Here is a 21,206-nt window from a genome sequence, read left to right as displayed (position 1 = left end):
TACTATGTGCTGGGCTTGTGTAGATTTGAGAACAGAAGCTCTGCCATCCAAATGCTCCCAGCTGTCTTCCATTCTGCTCGCAAGGTCTTTGACTAGAAAGACTCTCCAACTTCCTGGGTCCTCAGTTTCTCCATCTGTGAAGTGAGAGGAATGGATTTATGCCACAGTCTCTTCTAAGAAAATACTCAGTGAAGTCTTGCCCCCAAATTGAAGGGTACCCTTGAGTGGTCCTGCAGGACAGATGTCCCAGTGGGCATGCTGTGGAATCACAACCCTGGGTCTGATTCCTGTGACTGTCACTATGTATTCCTGAGGCAGGAATTGAATTAAGTCTCAACTTCCTTGTTTATATAATGTGAATAACAGCAGCCTCAGAGGGGACACAGAGGACCCCAGATGTCACATGAAGAACATAGCAGGTTCCTTTCTTCTTTCTTTCTCCCTCTCTTTCTTCCTCTTTCTTTCTCCCTCTCTTTCTTCCTCCCTCCCTCCCTCCCTCCCTCCCTCCCTCCCTCCCTTCCTTCCTTCCTTCCTTCCTTCCTTCCTCTCTTTCTCTCTTTCTTTGTTTTTTGGGCTTCTCTGTTAGCCCTGACTGACCTGGAACTCACTGTGTAGACCAGGCTGGCCTCAAACTCAGAGATCCGCCTGCCCCTGCCTTCCAAGTGCTGGGATTTGAAGGCGTGTGCTATCACCACCCAGCCATAGCAGGTTCTTAATAGTGGACATGACCATAACTATCACAATCGATGTCGTAATCATTATCATCACCACCACCACCACTGTCAACACCATCACCACCACTACTGTGGTCATTGCCAGCATCATCGCCACCATCATCAACATTACCATCATCACCAACACCATCAGAGTTATCATCATCATCTTCATGCCATCACCATCATCACCATCAATGCACTGCTGTCATTACCCAGTTCACCTCCACCATCATCAACACCACCGTAATGATCATCCTTAGAGAAGCCAAGCTCCAAATGGCCTCTCAGACCCCAACAGTCTGGATCCTAGCTCTCAGAGGGAGAATTTAGTGGCAAATGTAGTGACTCACCCTGCCATTGATGGGAGACTTTACTTGTGTCTCCAATGGAGAGAGGGGCCTCCCTCGCTCTGCTGGGAGGTTCTAAGCAGCTCTTGGCTTGTTTGAGCTCTCCCGTTCTTTCTCCAGTATGAGCACTTTCTCATAGTTGGCAGGAGCAAAACTCTTGGGAGTTGGGATGCAGGTGCCATGGGAACATATTCCCATTGTATATACCATCCCCCCCCACCCCCTGCCAACCACTGATTTATTTCCTGTCTGTAGTGACTTTACCTTAGAAAGCCAGTCTGGTTTGGGGAGATGGGTTTTTGGCAGAGAATCGTGTCTGCTCTGGAACTCCCAGAATTCCCAGCTTCATCCCACTCAAACCACATGCTGCAGGTTGGCACGTGCCATCCTGGTTGGCTGGTGCCATTCTGGTTGGCTGTCAACTCCTTTATCTCCGTCAAAACATTTGAATCATAGGGTGGGTTAGAGATCTTGGAAGTGTAGCAGTCCCTAGCGTGGGCATTCCGATTGCTTAGCCTCATTCTTCTTGTCGTTAGGAAAGTGAGGTGGTCGTGTCTTCATTTTGCCAACAGGACGTGGAAACATTAAGTGACGTTCCCAAGGTTTCATGGGGACTGTTTAACCAAATCATCCTCCCCTTAAAGTACCCCTGCTTTCCTACTTTGTTTTTAGTGCTATCTTCTGAGCCTGAGGTGCAGACTTCAGTGGCAACGTGAATGATTTTGGAAGCCACAGAAGGACACTTACACAGAGACCAGTGAAGGCCAGGGGTTGTTGAGGGGAGAGGGGCTGAGAAGTTACAGCTCATTGGGCAATATTAGCATAAGTGCTCAGTGAGGGGGGCCTGTGTGCAGTCCGACCGAATGATCCCTGTGCCTCTGTTCTGCCCCCCCACCCCCTTCTTCCAGCCATCCAATAACTTCCCCTCTTCTGTCTGGGGTTGGTGGCTGCCCTTCCCCTCCGCTTGCGTCCTGGTGCTGTCCGTGGTGCTGACTGCCAATCCCGAGCGTTCTGGGGCGCCCAGCCTCCCCTCCTGGCCTCCCACCTCTCCTCCCGCAACCAACGCGGCACAATGCATCGCGGTGGGAGGCAGGCTTGGCTCTCCTGCTCCAGGAAGCGAAGCGGCTGCCCCTCCCTCTGGATCACACAGGGTTTTTTGCAGTAGTGGTGACAGCCGGATTGGGCACCGGGGAAGCAATTGATTCCTCTACTGCCCGCAGCCCAGAGTTGCCTACGCTGCCCCGAAAGGGGGAGAGGAGAGAGAGAGAGAGAGAGAGAGAGAGAGAGAGAGAGAGAGAGAGAGAGAGAGACTTACAAAACCTTCCATCCATGTGGAGTAGTCTGAGCGAATCACTGCCCACCGTCTGCGGACTCCAACTGCACTTAGTTTTCGCCTCTGCCGGGGGTATTTCTTTTTGTCTTGGTTTTGCATGATTTAGGGGCATGTGTGCATGCTGATGCCTTGATTTCCTTTTGGGAAGACCGGGAGAATAAAATGCACAATTTTTCTTTCAGGCACGTCTGCTGATCTTTCAAGCCAAGTCGCCGGGACTTAACATCTCCCCACCGGCAGGGAAGGCAAGGAGTTGGCAAGAATTTGGCTCACTCATTCTGTGGCAATTCTCTACTGTCCTGGTGAGTGATATTCTTCCCGGTTGTGCAAATAGACTAGGAGATCTCAGTACCCTAACTGAGATGTGTATGCATGAGCTGGAGGAGAGGGTAGCTGGAAAGGTAGGACTGTCAAGAAATGGCTATAGTTCTTTGCCTGCATTCTGCAGGGTTTTATCAGTAGAGCGACACTCTAGAGACAAATGGGGTTTTATCTCAGTGCTCAGGGAGGGGGCAAATGTGTGCCTGTTCAGGCAGCTTGAGCAAGGAGAGTGGCTTCTGCCCAGCTTGCCCTCTTTGCAGCAAAAGCCGGGGAAAGTGATTGGCAGCTCCCGAAGTTAACCCTTCCTGGCCGGTTGGGCACAGGGGGCCCTCTGGGTGTTCTGATTTGGTGGGTGGGCACCTTGGCCCTGGTTGGGAGAGCGTCACCTGAGACGGGAAAGTTAACCTTTGCTTGGGCAGGCATCCTGGGCTAGCGTTTGCTTAGGATGGGGCTCAGACGGGGCTGTCTGCCAGGGCCCGCTGGGTAATTGAATTGTGGTGGGTTCTGCAGACTCAGCTGTCCTGAGATGGGAGAGCAGGGATCCGTGAAAGCGCCACCTTGTCTCTTGGCATGAATGATCAAGCCGTCACCTGCCCGACGAGCTAAGGGTGCTTTATTTTTACAGGTGGTGTCACCTGTAAGAGACTGGATGGGGGTATGTGTGTGGCTGTGACACAGGGACTCTGTCACTGAGCCCATCTCACCACCGAGAAGGGGGACAGGACACTCCAATCCTAAGTCCCCAGTTCCAGGACAAGCTGTACCCTCACAGCGGTTTCTTTCTCTGACATCCCAATGGGGCTACCCCACACTATCCTGTTAGTGAGCGGGAAGCAGAGAGGCCCCTCACCACTCAATCCGAAAGCGCGTCTTTAATTTTAAAATGCTTTGCCAGTAATCTGCGATCTATGGGAGAGGATTCCGCTTTGCTTTCTGCTTTAATTACGTCTACCTTTTTTTTGGGGGGCGGGGGGAAGAAATGAAAGTCTTTATTTTTAGCACTGTGTTCCACTCAGAGGCCACTACAGCCATCTCTATCCACTGGAATTTCTTCAGGAAGTTGATCCTAGGATGTGAAAAGGAGACGAGGTTAGCCCCAGGGACCAGCAAGCTGGAAATGTCAGGAGGGTCACCCAGCCCTAGAGCCAAGAGGGGCCGGGGAGCTCAGGATCAGGACACAGGAGGAGAGTGTGGGTGGCTTGGTGGTTAGTGCCAAGGCTATGGTCCCTTGAGTCCTGGCTTCCCATCTGGGTGACCTTGAGGAAGTTGCCTCCCTGGGAGACTGTAAGTATGAATAGAAAACGAAGAAATTTGGCTTGAATGAGAAGCTGCAGGCTTGCCATCAGTGATACTGGACTTTTATATTCTTTGGTTAGAATGGACCGTGGCTGGACATTGGAGCAGGGTCCTGTTGAGGTCCACTGCTGTACTGAACATGAACCCTTCAGCTGCTGGGCTGTGGGGAGGCTGTGGGGCTTAGAGGATTATCAAGGGAGCCCCAGGGGCCCCAGGGAAGTGTCACAGCTACTGCGGGACATATCCCCAGTCACCTTCTAGTTCCCAATCCTGCAGCACAGGACAACCCCTTGGACCAGCCCAGGCCTGGGGTGTCCAGACAGCTTCCAGGCCGTCTCCCTGCCTCCTCACCTCCTTGGGGGTGGCTGAGAGCCAGGAGCCTGCCTCCTCCCTGTCACATCAGAAGTGGTGCATTGGGGTGCACCAGTGAGAGAAGCAGAGAGAACCTTCCAGAAAGATTCTTGGACTTAAATCAAGGCACTTGAGTCTCAGGGCTTCTCTTCCCCTTCTGGGCCTCAGTTTCTCCATCTGTACAAGGTGTCAGCTGCTCTGAGTGACCAAGCCTCCCTCCAGATCCTCACGACAGGCCATACTTTTAGGGGGAGTCAGTGTTTTCCTCTCACCCCAACTTTCAAGGAGGCCCAGAGAGGGAAAGTGCCTTGTCCATAGACCACACAGCAAGCCATGGCCGAGCCCTGTTGGGATCCACCTTCATGGACATCAAGGCATCCTCTTACCTACCCCTATATCCCAGCAGCCCCCACTTCCCACCCCTAGCCTGGTGTATGGAAGAGATTCCTTCATCATCACCCCTCCAAACCTGTACTAGATTGGGAAGCTGAGCCCTGGAGGCAGATATGGATAATCCTTGTAGACGGGCCTTCCACAGCCCCACCAGGGTGGAGGAATGTGGGTCCCAGAAGCCCCTGCTGCCCCTTTTCACTCAGCCACTGTGTCTGGTGTGTGTTTGGGGTGGGTGGCTGCTGGGGTGGGCGGTAGTGGCTTGTAAGACGTGGCATATATAGGCCATGAGAGTCTTGATTAACCCTTTCCCTTTTCTGTATTGCTCACAGACGGTGGCTTTCTGTCCCCCCCCTCCCACACGCCCACTGCCCCCACCCCCCAGCCAACATATGGTTCTGTCTTTTTCCTGCAAGGGCCCGGGGGCAGGGTGGTCCTCCAGGCAAACAAACTGGAGTTGAAGTGGTGGGGGTTATTTCTGTTAGGAGCTGCTGGCTGAACTTGGATAAAAATAAACCCGGGACCCAGGAGTGGTGGGCAGGAGCTGAAGCATCTAAATTATTCAGCTGCCACCCAGGATGGAGAGGCTCATGTGCTCAGAGGAGGAGGAGGAGGGGATACTGCAGATACAGCCCATCATTTCCGTCGCCGGCCCGCCCCAGTCGGGCCTGCAGTGTGGGTGCTGGGGCTGTGTGACCTCAGGCAGGTCTTTAACCTCTCTGAGCCTCCGTTTTTCCTCTGTTAAGGTGAAACAGTATCATAGCTAAGACCACTCTGGAGATAGATCATTTGAGCTGAGATCTTGGTTCCATCACTTTCTGTGTGCACGCGCGCGCACGGTTGCATGTCCCTGGACTTCACTTACCTCGTCTGGAGAATGGGGTGGTGCTGACAGTATTAAGGACAGTGAAGAGTTAATGCATGCCAGGTGCTCAGTCCCAAGGAGGCCGACAAGGAATAAGTGCAGTAAATGGCCCTGGCTGAGGGGTAGGGGAGGGGGGGTGGGGGTTGGGGGGAGTGAGGAGAGCGTGCCATTGGCATCAGTGACAGCAACATCGCTCACATTGAGGCAAGGCTGGGTGTGAGGGGAGCCTAGAAGGACCCTTGGGTCCAGGACACAGCTGTGAGACTCAGGAGGGAGCAGACAGGCTTGCTGGGGGGAAAATCTGAGGCCTCAGTTTCCCCATCTGTAAAGTGGACGCAGGGAACCTTCTTCTGCCAGGCTGGGGACACTCCAAGCAAGTCCCAGGCCATCGTGCAGGGTGGCCCTAGGGAGGGCTCTAGAAAAATCTGCTGCCTGCAAACAAGGTCTAAGTTTCCCACAGCTCCAGGGCCCCCGGAGATTTTGCTGAGTCATCCCATCCTATAAGCTCAGGGCGTGCATGGGCTTTCGCTTTTCTTCCTGCTAGGAGTTCTTTTACCTAGCCTGGTGTTCCTTCCTGGGTGGGTGGGTGGGGGCTTAAGATGCTACATGGTGAGGCCCCGAAGGGTTGGGCTGTCAGGGTGAACCCAGCAGGGGCCCATCACCAAATGGCTGAATAAATGAATCAATCAGTTGCTCGGCGAAATGTTCGTTGATCGACTAATGGATGGGTCAGTCTGGGAGTTGCCTTTGGTCTATGTCCTAGTCAGAGGCATGTATGCAGTAGGTGCTCCATTAGTGCTTGTTGATTATGATGAGTCATTGGTGGGGTTGGTGGGATTTGGCTCTGGTCTCAGATCTGCTGCTGGCAGATCCCTCTTTTGCCCGGAAACTCACTGCTGCTGATTTACTTATTGAGTACCTATGGTATACCCAGAACCAGGCTGAACACTGAGACAAGGTCCCATTCCCTTTGGGCTCTTGGGTGATGTGTACCTTTTGCACTGGGGGAGGGCACAGAAGGGGGTCTCTGGATACCTTGAAGCACAGTGTGCGTGGATAGATGGAAGTCTGTGCAGAAGTTTTTAGCCCCCTTGTCCTGAAGTGTTGACTGATGTCGGATGCTTCCGGGGTGGGGTGGGTGGGGAGTCAGTGCAGCTATATGGAGTTGGTTATGCTGTAGTAAGAAGGCCTGTGCCTCCCAACCTGCGAGGCAGGCTTGGGTTTTGTGGCAGAGGAGGAGTTCGTACCAATCAGGGCCACAGGGGTGACAGAGACAGGGGAAGACTTAGAAAGGTCAAAGGTGCTGGCTGTGTCCTGCTGGGCAGGACGGGAGGGTGGAGAGGGTGGTGGATACTGAACTTCCCTCGCTTGTACCTGGGAGGCTGAGGAGCCTGGGTTGATGGCTGGTTCACTCTGTGATCCACGAAGTCCTCTAGTAACTTGTCGTCAGGTGTCTCTTCATCCCCAAACTCTTGAGCGTGGGTACTTGTGTTTCCACAGCCCCCAGCACTCTAAATGAAGGCATGTATAAGACTACAGAGTCCTTGTGTAGACGACACTCGGACAGTTCCAGTGTGTCATGAGATTTGAACTGTTCCCTGAGGCCAGGCCTCTGTACCCAAGAGGCTGCACAGGACTCGAATCTGGACCAGGTTCCCACACCCGCCGTCTGCTTTCTGATTCTTGTCCCCCATTCCTGCTCACCTTGGGGGACTCTGGGTTCTCACACGGCACCAGACCACGGCCTGCAATGCTGCCAGGCTTTCCTGGAAGCCGTCGTTAGCTTTAATGATATAAATGCGGGTTGAAATCTCATTGCACTGGAGCCCTGGCCGACTCGGCCTCGGTGAACCAGCCAGAGAGCAGGAGACTGCGCCTCAGGAAGCTGGGGTGTGCCCACCCCCCACAATTAACCACCAACAGGGGCCTCCTCTCGTGGCATCAAGCCGGGTCTGGCATGTGAGGAGAAATGGAAGGAGGTCCTCTCTTCCTCCTCAGCTCCTGCCCGCCTGCCTGCCTGCCTGCCTGGTGCTTCCAGCTGCCCTGTCGTTCTTCCTTTCTTTTCCCCTCCACTGCGTCTCCACAGTGACAGGCAGGGACTTGTGAATGAAGCCACTTCCAGCAGCCCGCTCCTTACATAAGTGGCTTTTCTGTGCCAGCCACTGATGGCAGGTGGCGGGCGCTTGGGGGCTGCTCAGAGCAGAGATGGCCTGAAGTTAGGAGGTAATTCGGGCCAACCCTGGGAAGCACCTGTGTGGCTGGCCCCGGCCATGTCCAGCATCTCCCCCTGCCTCCACTTCCCCTCTCCGACCTGCCTGTCCTCCCTGTACCAGTGTGGTATGGTTTAGAGAGTCTGCCTCTATCTGTCATCTGTCCTGTACCCCCATCTACTTTCTTTCCCTTTAAAATACCCCTTCTTCTTCATAGGCCCTCTTCTCGCCTTGTATTCGCCCCATCTTTCTCCTGTCCCCCCTTATCCCTTTCTTCCAGTCCCCCTCCCCCTGACCCCTTGTCGGTCCCCAGTGAGCAGTGGGTCAGGGGAGGGGGCTAGAGGATGACGGGACCATCGTGTGTGAGGTCCTGGGGCTCAACCAACCAACTTGCCCTGGGGTGTCTATACTCAAATCAGTACCCCAGGCCAGCAGGAACCTCCAAGTGCCTTCCTACAAAGGGGGACACACTGGCTTCTGAAGCCCTCCCCCAGCCCTGGAACCCTGCTGCCCCGGTGGCGGACAGAGCACAGGGGCCCATTCAGGGTTGGGAGATGACTCCCTCCACCATCCGGCCATTCATCCAGTTATCCATCATTCCATCACCGGTCATCACCGGGGAACGAGGGTGCTGCTGCAGATTCAGCTCCGGGTACCCTGTGTCAGATTCCCCTGCAGGATCCCAGGCAGTTTGAGGGTCTGTGAGGCTAGGATGGGGTGCACAGACCTGCCTGCCTGACATGTTCCCACATGGCGCTCCCTGTGGCAGCTGACGCAGGACCCATACTTGGAGGGTCACTGTCATTGATGGAGTTGGTTCTCTTCCCACACCCTCAAGTATGGGTGGTGTGTACCCTGGGTTAAGACCCTTCTTAGGCACTAGGGACCCCAGCAGCTGGTGACATTCAGTACTTGCCCACCCGCCCCCAGTGCCCCAGTAGCGGGTCTTCTATGAAGAAGTAAAGATAAAAGAAAAAGTTGCATGTGAAATATCCAGATAGATCCAGTTCAGTGCTGGGGAGGAGACGGGATGGGAGGGTACAGAGGTGGCATGAAGGTTGCTTTTGAACAGGGAGCCCCGTACACAGCCCCAGGGAAGAATGGCAGGTGAATGACTACTTGGCTGGGGGTGGGGGGATGACTTTAAGCAGGGGAGGCCATGACCCCCACTCATGACACCGCAGCAATGATTGCTGCTCTGGTGTCTCAGTGGAGATGGACAGTGAGAAGTGGGGCGGAAGCCAGGGGACTGTGAGCAGAGCCACGCTGGGGCTGGGCCAGGTAGAGGCAGGGGAGCCAGGTGGTGAGATGTGAGTGTGTCCTGCAGCTGTGTGGACAGGAGGTGATCAGGACCCACCCCAGGGACAGGGACTGTCCTTGGCAGATGTCCAGTGGTTGCGATCTTGGGGACTCCGGTGGAGAGGGGCCTCATTGCGTGCAGGGACCAGTGGGGTGTAGCAAGACCAGCAGTAGGCACTGAGTAAGAGACTGTCTGTGGGGTTGTAGGTGCTCACTGCATGCGCTCAAGGCACGGTCCCCTCTCTACAGAAGATGCAGTGGCTGAGAGTGGCCATGTTCATCAGTCATGAGATGTAGGACAGGGCAGTTCCGCAGAGGTGGTAAGGCTCCTGGAGGTGGCTGGCTGATGCCCTGAGAGGCCTGGTGTGTCCCTTCAAGTCACCTTCTAAAATGTCTGGAGGTGAGGACTCATGCTTTTTACTCTGGGTCTGCTGTGGCTCTCAGAGTCAGCTAGACCAAGTCTCAAGGGAACTAGCAAGGATGGCCAAAAGCAAGACCAGGGGCCTGAGGAGCTAAGACAGACCAGCAGGTCCTGTCTTAAACGTGCCTGTCTGAGGGGACTCTTGCTGTTTCCTTCCATGCAACTGTATGGTATGTACGTGTGTATGTGCGCGTGTGTGTGTGCGCGTGCATGTGTGTGTGTGTGTGTGTGTGTGTGTGTGTGTGTTAAGGTTCTATAACAGAACTAATATAGAATGAATACACACACACACACACACACACACACACACACACACACACACGATTTATTAGAACGACTTATAGACTGTGTTCCAACTAGTCCCACAATGGCTGTGTATCAACAGGACGCCGAAGAATCCTGTAGTTGTTCGATCCATGAGGCTGGATGTCCCAGCAGGTTTTCAGTATACTCTGGATTCTAAAATTCCAAAGAAGTAGGTTCTAATGCCAGTGAAGGAATGGACTTGCCAGCGAGAGCAAGCAGGTGACGAGAGCCAGCTTCCTCCTTCTACATCCTTTACATAGGCCACCAGCAGAAGGTGTGCCCCCCCCAATTAAAGGTGGATCTTCCCACCTCAAAGATTAGAAGTGGCTCTTCCCTTGATTCAAATGATTACTTAAGGAAAAAAGAATCCCTCACAGATGTGCCCAGCCACGTGGGTTTTAGTTAATTCCAGATGGCTGAGAATAGCCATCACAATGTCCATCCGCTGAGGATGCCTGAGCCTTTTCTTCATCCTTGGCTAATATCTGTCTGGAAAAAGAAATAGTGGCCCATGGGAGGGTGGGGGAGGTTAGGAGTGTGAGTGGGGATTCACGTCTGCTAACTACGCCAGCCTTGTCCGCCACCTCTCGATTATCCATGGAAGATGCTGGGGCTTTGTAAATTGGCAGGATTTTGTTGCATTATTGTTGAGACAGGCCTGTCTTGTGTAGCCCAGGCTGGCCTCAAACTCCCTATGTATACTGAGGATGACCCTTGAACTCCTATTCCTCCAGCTTCTGCTTCTCACGTGCCAGGCTTACAGCCACCGTGCCTGCCAGCCTAGGCCACGAGGCTTGTGCTGGTGGGAGGCACGCAGCATCCAGTCACTCCTCACCTTCCTTGCCTAAGACACACCTTCAGCCTGTGTGAGCCTCTTTCCCGGTGTCTCATCAATTATTCTCTTTTATCCCCAGACGACACTCTCCTCCCTCTCCACTCCCCTCCCTTCGTAGGTGATGCTCTTCTGCTATTAACAGTCACCCCTTTGATGGCAGATGGACATTTTGAGCACGCCTTTAGACTTGCGTAACCAGCCGGACAGCCCGTGGCTCCTCACTTTCCATACTGTTCTCTGCTTCCACTCTATTGCTGGGCTCCTAGGTGTGAATTGCCCAGTTTCCAATGTGTTTAATTATGTGTGTGTATGTGTGTGTGTGTGTGTGTGTGTGTGTCCTGACCAGCGGGATCTTCAGCAGAGACCCTAGAAGGGGGAATGGTGAATGAAGGGACAAGAGACACAAAGAATTGACAGCAAGACAGTATTCTGATCAAGCTGCAAAATTTTATTTTTCTCAGGTGGGTTTTATAGTAAGAAGACCAGGAAACTTTCTTTGGGAAAAGATCAGGGGACTGTTGAGTTGCCAAGCAACCCAACCAAGCAACCTAACCACAAAACATTGTTACTAATGGTCACTGTAGCAGAAAGATAAGGAAATGTTAAGTTATTTTCTAATAACTCAGGACTTGTCCAGGCATGTCACAAGTTTTTGGTTAGTGGCTCAATACTGGACAACAGAAACTTAACTCAGGCAGGCACTAAGGCATGGCTCTTAAAACTGTCCTCGGTGTGTGTGTGTGTGTGTGTGTGTGTGTGTGTGTGTGTGTGTGTGTGCGTGCGCGCGTGTGCTTGCACATGCATGGTGCTAGAGTTGTACCTTGCACCTTGTATACACTATGCAAGTGTCCTACCACCTAGCTACCCCCTGTCTCCCATTCTCCGCCAGCGCAGAGTATTCCTGAGATTTTCTCACAGTCACTAACTGCAGTTCCTTCAGGACACAGAGGGCACTGGGTTGATTTTGGTAATTTTGCTTAACAAACACTGGGCGCCAACTTATGATACCAGGCCTGGGTCATGTAGATGAGGCAGAAGATTGCTTGGGGTCTGGAGCTGTTTGTTTGTTTTGAAACAGGGTTTCTCTGGGTAGCCTTGGCTGTCCGGGACCAGGCTGGCCTCGAACTCAGAGATCCACCTGTGCCACTATTTTCTGGCTGGAGCTGGGTTTGAATCCCAGCTCTGCTGTGTGACCTTTGGTGAAGTCAGTTTCTCTGAGCCTTAATTTCTTCTTCTGCAACACGGGATAAAGATAATAATATTCATTTTATAAAGTTGAGTGTGAAGTCAGATGATACGTGGCATGTTTTGGATTATGAAGCCTTTCCAGAGGGCAGTCTTAGGAATAAACAAATAGATGTTGATAGTCTGTGTTAGCCACCTTTACCATTACTGTAAAAAATACCCAAGACAGTAAACTTAAAAAGAAGGAAGGTTGGTTGTAGTAGCTCACAGTTCTGGAGGTTTCAGCCTCTGGCTGGTTGGCTTCCCTTGCTTTTGGTCACAACCTGATCAGGGCACAGTTGAGCAAGCTGAATTATGGTGACTGGGAAGGGGGGGGGGGGAGAGAGAGAGAGAGAGAGAGAGAGAGAGAGAGAGAGAGAGAGAGAGAGAGAGAGAGAGAAGATTCCCCAAACCCAACTACACGGGCAGGCTGGGGCTTCCATGGCAGGGTGGTCACCGACATCTCAGGATCATCTCATTACCCCCTGCTATAAAGAGCAGGGAGCTGAGAGCCCAACCACCTACTGGCCCGGGGAGGTGACAGCCTCTCATAGCTGCAGCTTTGGGGCCGACAGAGGATTACCCAGGAGTCCCTGGTGTTCTGGGGTCTCCCCTGGAGGGAGGTGTTCTCCTTAGTCCTAGGAAGAGGTTTGGACCACAGGCACAGTTGTCCCTCTATTGTGCAAATGGCACAGAGGTAGCTGTGCACAGGGATTCTCAGTATCCAGTGCCCTGCTGTGAGGGGAAGGTGGACGCAGTCCCTTAAAGCAAACCCTTGCCGACACCAACCTTCAATCTTGAATTCTCATAGCCAGGCAATGGACGCCCTTGCTCCCTCCTCTGCCCCATGCCAGGGGCTGTTCTCCTCCTCTTCTTACTTGCTGGAGGAGTTCTGAGGTAAAGGACCCACGACAGTGTCTTTGTAACAAGAGTTGTTTTTGGTCTGTAGCTCCTTCCAGCCTGGGTGGAGGAGAAGCAGGAATGTCATTGCAATTAGGCCAGCTGACCAGTAGGGGGCAGTGTGACCAGTGACCGGAAGCACCCTGCTGTCTTCTGATAGCGCACTTCTCAACCTGTGACCAACGACCTGGCCTTGTAGCCTCAGTTTACTCACCTGTACGATGTATGGCATCTTCCCACCGTCCCCATAGAGAGTGTCTCAGAACAGGGCTCAGTATGTGACATGCTCTAGGGATTAGCTGATGGCAGAGGGATTTCTAGTTTTAAAAAGATTGCTTTGGGATGGGTGGAGGGGGGCAGAGCGGGAGTTAGTGCTCTTTTTAATAGGAGGAGGAACAGATGTCACGCAGGGGAGTCTGTTGCCTGTGATCACAGACAGGTAGGGACTAGGGAGGTCTCAGTTTTCAAGGACAGCAACATCCAAACTCTTAAAGTCCCAGAACATGGCAGGTGCACCAGGCCACTGACACACACAGCAGGCTGGAAAAAAGTGGGTGGGCATTCAGTGGCCTCGGGATCCTTCCTGGTGGGCTCCCAGGTGGGCTCTGGAGACTCCCAGTGGGGTACGAGTGGACACTGCAGTTTCTCCATGCCACTGAGCACAGGGCCTCCCAGCAGCTTGCTCCCTCCAGAGAGTCTGAAGTTGAACCTTCTTCTGGCTTCTAGGCCTTGTCTCCTGCACGCGCTCAGCAGGCCCTGGGAAGCTTTGCCGGTGGACGATACACCACAAAGCACCATGTGGCCTGGGTTCAAATCTGCTTTGGTCAAAAACAGCTTTCGCTGTTCTCACCTGGACTGTTACTCAAGCTGCTTGTGCCTCGGTTTCTCCCACTGTAGAATGGGGATCCTGTTCATAAAAGGTGGGCCCCAGAAGTTCCTATAAAGAACAAACAGGTCCCTGTGAGAAGAACTCTCAAGACACTTCCATCATCAACAACATCACCATCAGCACCAGCACCATCACCACTATTACCATCACCACCACCACATCAGCATCACCATCATCACCATCATCCACCACCATCACCACCATCATCATTATCACCACCATCATCACCATCATCCACCACCATCATCCCTACCACCATCATCACCATCATCCACCACCATCATCACCAACACCACCACATCATCATCACCTTCATCACTATCACTGACATTTCTCAACGTGGAGCCACCACAGACTCTCAGCTCTTTGGATCGCCCTAATATAAGAACCTGCTGGAAGTTCTTCTTGGACTGATGGTTTCCAAACGTGGACCGGTCTGCGATTCTTCTGCCGGTCGGTCGCGGTGAAGTGAGGCAAATGGGGCATTTACAGATGGGGGCGAGGCTCCGTTTCCCTGGAAGGGTTTTCCTCCATCCTGCGGGGGTCATTTCTTCTTCTTCTTCAATATTAAAATGTAGCTTTACAAAGGAAGCCGTGGCTGTCGTTGAGGGCGACTTCTTTTGCAAAGCTATTTTTAAGTGTTCCTTGAAAGTAAAACCGGCAAAGGTGACAGACAACTGAGGGAGCTGTACTCTTCTGAGGAATCCAGGATCCAGGAGTTAAGCTCCGCCCCCGCCCCGCCCCCTCCCGGCCCCGCCCCCTCCCTGGACCTCACTGGCTGTAAGATCAGTGTGTGAAAAAAAGCCCCTTCCAGTTCCAGGCAGGTCCTCCAGGCCCTTGCCTAGAAATTCAGAGGTGCTGGGAAGCTGTGCATTAGTTTCCAGAGTGTTCCGGCTGCAGCTGGTCTGTGGGGCATTCTGGGAGCGGGGCTGTACTTCCTGGCTCGTTTGCCTGCCTCCTTATCTCTCCCGGCACAGATGGACTTAATGGCTCTGGAAAGCCAGTGTCCACAGAGCAAGCAGCCTTGTGTATGGTTGGCCAATCCTGAAGAGCTGGGTTTATCTTTTCTTCTTTGTGTGTGTGTGTGTGTGTGTGTGTGTGTATACATTTGCAGTTACACATGTGTGCATAGGCACATGTATGTGGAGGTCAGAGATCAACCCTGGGTGTCACCTTCACAGACACCATCCACAGGGCCTCTCCTGGGCTTGGAACTTACCCACTGGGCTGGTGAGCAGCTGGTGAGTCCCGGGTGAGCCCCGGGGATGTGTCTGTCTCCACTCCCCAGCACTGGCTACAAGTGGGAGTAATCACAGCCCCTGATGTTTTTATGTGGGTCCCAGGGGATCAAACGCAGGTCCACAAGCCTACTTTGTCAGCCACTAACCCTCTCTGCCCACCTCCGTTTCCTCTTCCAGAAAATGGGGATAAGAACACGGACCTCACTGACTTGTCACCAACCACCATAGGGTCTTGGCTTAGAGTGGGGCTTGGCCTGGGGTCTGCGCTCAGCAAGTCTTCGTTAGGTAGGGCTGTGTTAATGGGGATGATGCAACCTCTGGGCTGGGTTCTAGAAGGGGAGCTGTTAGCCCTTCCCGCCTCCTGTCATTTCCACCTCCTTCCCAGTGAGTCCTTTCCTAACCCCCTTCTTTAAAATAGCATCCTTTTCTTGAGGACTCTTCCTCCCCCACAGAACCCGGCACCATGTGCACACTTTCTAACAATGTGTTTTGTCGTCGTCGTCGTCATCATCGTCTGTTTCTAGAATGGGACAACTGGACTATGGTATTTCCCTCTGTGCCCCTCATAGGCTGTGTCCCGCCAGTGCTCAGCATGCGGGAGGCACCCCATATTTGTTAGCTAAATGGCGCTGGCAGGTATCAGTGCCATGCTTCTGGGTCTAATTGGAAACCTTTCCCTCCCCTCTCCAGGCTGCTCAGACTCACTTGACAGGTCATTACACAGAACGGAAGCAAAGAGAAGAAATAAAAATCCCAGCTGAGCCTCCTCTGGACTGGAGGCTGGGCAGGGGACGTGGGGACACAGGGCAGGGAATGATGGGGGAGAAATCAAGGCGTTTTCGTGAAACTAGCTCCTCGGCCAGGTTGTTAGAAGCTAGTGAGCTACACTGAGCCTTTGTCAATATTCACACACACACACACACACACACACACACACACACACACACCGTCCCCTGTGGTTGATGGGGTGGCAGATCTAGTCGGTATTTCAGGAGACCTGCACTGTGTTGAGGATCGGGGCCTCTTGTGTTGAGAGCATGCAGCCAGTGCTCACAGACGGTCCCCGAAATGGTGGGTTATTTTGAAAAGGAGAGAAAGGAAAGAAGAAAGATAAAAAAGCCCTTGGCACACCCTGACTTTCCACAGAGTCTGTTCCTCAGCCTGGGCTGCACACTCTTAAGCAACTCTAGACTCCTTCTCTAATTAGGGTTTGTTTATGGGGGGGGGGCGAGCTTGCTGTGTAACCCAGGATGACCTTAAGGCCTGCTTTTGCCTCCCGAGTGCTGGGATTGGGGGCATGTGCCGCTGTGCCCCATCTAGGCAGGGCTGGGGCTGGAGCCCAGGGATGCCTGCATGCTAGGAGGGCTCTCTGCCAACTGAGCTACCCTACCAGAGATAGATAGGTTTGTATGTTACGGCGGAATGGACTTTGCAGTCTCAAGTTCACCAGATGGTTTTAGTGTGCAGCTAGATTATGACTCTCTTCACCACCTGTGTGGCTTTAGGGGCCCCCTACACTTTGGGGAGCCACAAAATGGACCCCAAATCACTCGTGTTTATGCGGCAATTAGGAAAATTATGACAAACGCCGTTGTGAGCTCCGTCTGGGGTGTCCAGGTGGCAATGGGGAGGTGGGGGAAGCTTTCTTGGGGTGGACACTGGCTTTTGGGTATCCCTGGTTATTCCTTGACACCTGCCCAAGGTACCGGTTCACATCCTTTTGTGGAGCTGGGACCACAAGGATGTTTTCAGAAGAGCCCTCTGGGTACCGGCATGTGCTGATAACCATCCTGGGAGGGAAAGGCTGACGTGAACTAGTGATGGCTGAAGAGGAGATGGGTATCCATTGCGTCCTTGCAGGCTGGGTTTGGCTTTGGGACTCCATGCTAGGGTGATTGCTATTCTCAGAGGAGCGCAGGCAGGGGGTGAGTGGTTCTCATAGGCTGGCACACCCCTTGCTGGACTCTCTGCACCCCTTATTTTACTCCATCCTAACTTCAGCTCGAGGAAGCTGCTCAGTTATAATCCCCATTTTTATCCAGACAAGGAAAATGAGGCGCAAAGGGGCTCCGGGAGCCTGCTCAAGGTCCCAGGCCAGCGAGAGACTGAGCTGGGACTGGCCTCGCTGCAGCCTCTGGAAGTAGGTCCTTCATGCCAACCAAACACCCGGTCTACACTCTCCGGGCTTCCCAGGAAAGGCAATTACTGAGGACAGTTGCCGTGGATGTCCCAAGAGGCAGAGGAAAGGTGACCCGGGAGGAACGCCCATCCTAGGCATCCCCCTGCTCCCTCTAGGCTCTGAGGCGCCATACCTCCACCTGCTGCCTTCCCCTCTATGCCAGAAGAGCTCAGTGTGGAGGTGTGGCGTGTTCTCCCAGATGAGCAAGAGCTGAGTGAGGAAGGAAGACTTGCTGGGGCCACTTGCATTTCCCTGTCTTGTAGCAGGGCAGCCTCGGGAGACCAGAGCAGAGCTGAGAAATAACCCTGTAAGCTTAAGTGACTCCCAGCTCCCTTTATTAAGGAAGAGACAAAGTTAGCATTGAAGGGATTCAGTCTTCACTGTCCTCGGCTCTAAAGGATGGAGGCCTCCATGCCCCCCTCGCCTGGGTACCGTTTTGTCCTTAGCCAGTAGCTTAGCGTGGGGCGAACCTCTTGCAGCTTCCCTTAGCATGCCCTCGGCGCCTTGCAAGGTTTTCACTTCCGAGCCTATCTGCGGACACCAGAAATGGGAAAGGCACTTAGAGACCCATTTGCAGCCCAGCTCTGCTGTTATCTGATCAGGCCCCAGGGCACCTGCATGCTGGACCAACTCTGATAAGTCATCAGTAGCCGGTGGGTCTCCAAGCCGACAGGTTCACTTTGGCAAACCTCCCTCCTCCTGCCTCCACAGGGATGAGGTGAACCTGCATCTCAGGTTCCTGTAGGACAAGTGGTCCTCAACCTGTGGGTTGAAACCCCTGTGGGGGTCGAAATGACCCTTTCACAGGGGTCACATATCAGATATCCTGCCTATCAGATATTTATATTACAATTCATAACAGTAGCAAAATTATAGTTATGAAGTAGCAACAAAATAATTTTATGGTTGGGGGTCACCACTGCATGAGGAACTGTATTGAAGGGTCGCAGTGTTAGGAAGGTGGAGGACCACTGATGTAGGAGATGGCAGGCAGGAAAAAGCCCCCAGGATAGGACTTCTCTCCTCCCTGGTACTCCACCTCTTACATGGCCTCTTTTGAACAGTCATATCGTGATGATCCCATTGCCTCTGCCACACTCAGAAAATAAGACATAGAACAGGCCAGCTCTGCTTGTCTCTGTGAGAGGAGAGGTGAGCGTGAGGAGCACTTGCCGATCATTCTTGTTGTATTTAATACGTTACAAAGTGGACTATGAGATGAATCTGCATAGAAAGGGCCCAAGTTTGATCACAGGGACCCACATGGTGGAAGGGGAGGACCAGCTCTCACAGTTGTGACTCCCCCTCACTCACCCATTCATGCACTCCCAATAGGTTTTAAGAAGTAATTAAAAACAAATAAATACATCAAATAACAATAATATACACATTATAATATAATTATCATAAATATTTAAATCTCACCATTAAATATCATTTATAAACACATCATTATTTATAAATATATTATAGACATTTTATTATGTGTATAATGTGCTGCATATTTGAAAAGATGTATTTATTTTTATTTTGTGTATATGAGTATTTGCCTGCATGCATGAATGTGCATTACATGCATCCAGTTCTTGAGGAGGTCGGAAGAGGGCGTCAGAGCCCCTGGAACTGGAGTTATAAATGGTTGTGGTCATTGTATGGGTGCTGGGAACTGAACCCAGGTCCTCTGGGAGAGCAGCCAGTGCTCTTAACTGCTGAGCCATCTCTCCAGCCCCTCATAATCTTGCTTTACACATTTCACTTAATATATATTACTAATGAGTTCAACTCCTGGCCTATAGCACTGTACCTTGTGCCTGAACAAGGCTTATCTAGCTGCTTATTTTCTATAAAGCACACCACAGTCTCCTTTCACACAGGAGCCAATTTGCAAACAGCAGAACCTCCAGTAAAAAGCACAGAAACACAAGACTGCAGTGCTAATCGAACCTTGAACAGAGGCTTTCCTGCAGGATAAGGAGGGGTAGGACGGCGGGGTAAAGATTCAGGTGGGGTCAGCTGGGAATGGGCATGTTGGATGGCTCCCTTGATGTGGTCGTTTCTGTGCATGTTGTGAATAAACACAAAAGCACCCTGAGGATTGTTTTGGGGATTATGTGCAAATTTTGGCCAGGAGGCAAATTTGTAATTAAGAAATCCATAGATGGTAAGCTCTCTCCCTCCCCGTGTGTGTGTGTGTGTGTGTGTGTGTGTGTGTGTGTGTGTGTGTGTGTGTGTAAACCAGGACCTCATGAATGGCTAACTGAATCCAAGTTTGTTTAGGTAGCATTAAAGGATGCCCGATAGCTGAAATGATATACAGCTCGAGTGTGGCAGAGGTGTGTGAATCCTTGAAGCTCAGCAGCAGCATTGGGATGGAGTTACCAGCCTCTCTTGCTTTTGCTTTCCTCCTAGGAGTCCAGAAAAAGCTGAGTTATAGAATTCATTGAGCTTTGAATCAATTACATGTAGTTGGAAGAGGGGACCATAGTGATTGGCCATCCCGGGGTCATGTGACCACCCCTGGGCTGAAGTGTGGAGTCAGCTCCAGCTGTGCACCAAGGCTGAGCCTGGGAAAGATTTTTTTTTCCTCAGAAGAGGGCTGAAGTGAGTAGCAGGAGTAAGAGGAGCAGATGTCCACCGTCTCCTGCATCCTCCTGGGACTTCCAGTTTGAGGAGGACAGAGGCTGTGTCCTGACGTTCTGATTGAAAAAATAAAAACAAAAACAAAAACAACAAAAAGCAACAACAAAAAATCTTTAACACTGTCCCATCCAATCCTGGTGGCTGAGGAGAAAAAGGCGAGCCATTACATTAGAGTGGTCACCCTCTCTCTCTCTCTCTCTCTCTCTCTCTCTCTCTCTCTCTCTCTCTCTCTCTCTCTCTCTCTCCCCCTCTTCTTCTCCCTCTCTCTCTCTCCTACCTTCCCTCCTCCCGCCTCTCTCCCTTTTCACCCCTCCCGACTTTTCTCCCTCCCTGCCTCCCCAATGATCACTCCTGAAACCTGGGAGGGCGCAGGCTCCTTGCCGCTGTCCACGGTGCTGAACCCAAGCCCAGGCACTGGACGCTGCCTAGTTTGTTGTGTTGTGTTTTGACCCAAGGTCTCATTTTCTGGCCCTGGTTGGCCAGAGCCCACTACGTAGACCAGGCTGGCCTTGAGCTAAAACACACAGCACCACACTTGACTTGTGTCTGTTTTCTCATGGAAATCATACACTATCAACAATTAACCGCATGAATCAGGGTCCCAGCAGAAAAACAGATAATTCTAACTGGGTCATTTGAGGTGAGTTTTGCAAAGGAACTAAGGTGTGAATGGGTTTAAGGAAAGCCAACAAGAGATGTGATGCACCCAGAGCAGGCAATGATAGGAAACGCTTACAGGGTTTCCAGTGACTGAAGCCAATAAAAGCCAGAGGGCACAGGATCATGTGAGGTCACACAGACAGGTCCCCTCCTAGGGATGAGAATAGGGAAGCAGGGCTAAGAGGTGTACATGGGCAGACAGGAGACAGGATGCACTGCTTGTAGCAGTCAGTTACACCGCATAACAACTACCATGAAGGTTCGTGGCTGCTGTTTTGAATGTGAAGTGTTCCCCATAGCCTCATGCACGTGAACACTTTGTCTCCTGTTGGCGATGCTATTTAAGAAGCTTATGGAACCTTCAGGAGGCAGAGGCTTGTTGAAAGAAGTGAGTCATAGGAAACCAACATTGGGGGTTTATAGCCTACCCCCACTTGCTGCCCACTCTCTTCTTCTTGACCGCAGGCACAGTGTGACCATCTCTGCTCCCACCATCATGCCTTTCCCACCATGGTAGACTGTATCCCCTCAGACTGAAAGGCAAAATAAAGTCCTTCCTTTTTAAGCAACAAGTATTCAGTCTCAACAAGCCAACCAATACACTGCCTGTGCCTGAGGGCCACTCGTATTGTCTCAAGACTCTGTGATCCAGCTGAAACCAGTTGATTGGTGTGTCTTCTGGTCTTGGCTGGTCATGTTAAGGGATCATGGTGTTCTACACTGAAGATCCATACCTGTGTAACACAACATGGTCTCCTGTGTCTGGGGTGAGCCTTACTTCTT

General features: G+C 52.1%; 1 protein-coding gene across 6 annotated transcripts in view; it reads left to right on the top strand.

Annotated features, from left to right (window-relative positions):
- The first annotated feature begins 2,195 nt into the window (after nucleotides 1–2,195).
- Nucleotides 2,196–21,206, top strand: part of Rph3a (rabphilin 3A) — a 77,306-nt gene continuing 58,295 nt past the window's right edge. For 2 of the 6 annotated variants that reach the window (XM_076561341.1, XM_042267733.2), the window contains exon 1: nucleotides 2,592–2,698. The gene's annotated coding sequence lies outside the window, so the exon portion shown is untranslated. Of the gene's footprint in view, nucleotides 2,469–2,578; nucleotides 2,699–21,206 lie in introns of those variants that run through there. The other 4 variants (XM_076561345.1, XM_076561343.1, XM_076561344.1 and 1 more) reach the window with 4 other exon arrangements.

This window comes from Peromyscus maniculatus, chromosome 23, assembly GCF_049852395.1.
Source record: "Peromyscus maniculatus bairdii isolate BWxNUB_F1_BW_parent chromosome 23, HU_Pman_BW_mat_3.1, whole genome shotgun sequence".
NCBI classification, from domain to species: Eukaryota; Metazoa; Chordata; class Mammalia; order Rodentia; family Cricetidae; genus Peromyscus; species Peromyscus maniculatus.
The sequence above is the reverse complement of the archived record's forward strand: the minus strand, read 5'-3'. Positions and strand labels throughout refer to the sequence as shown.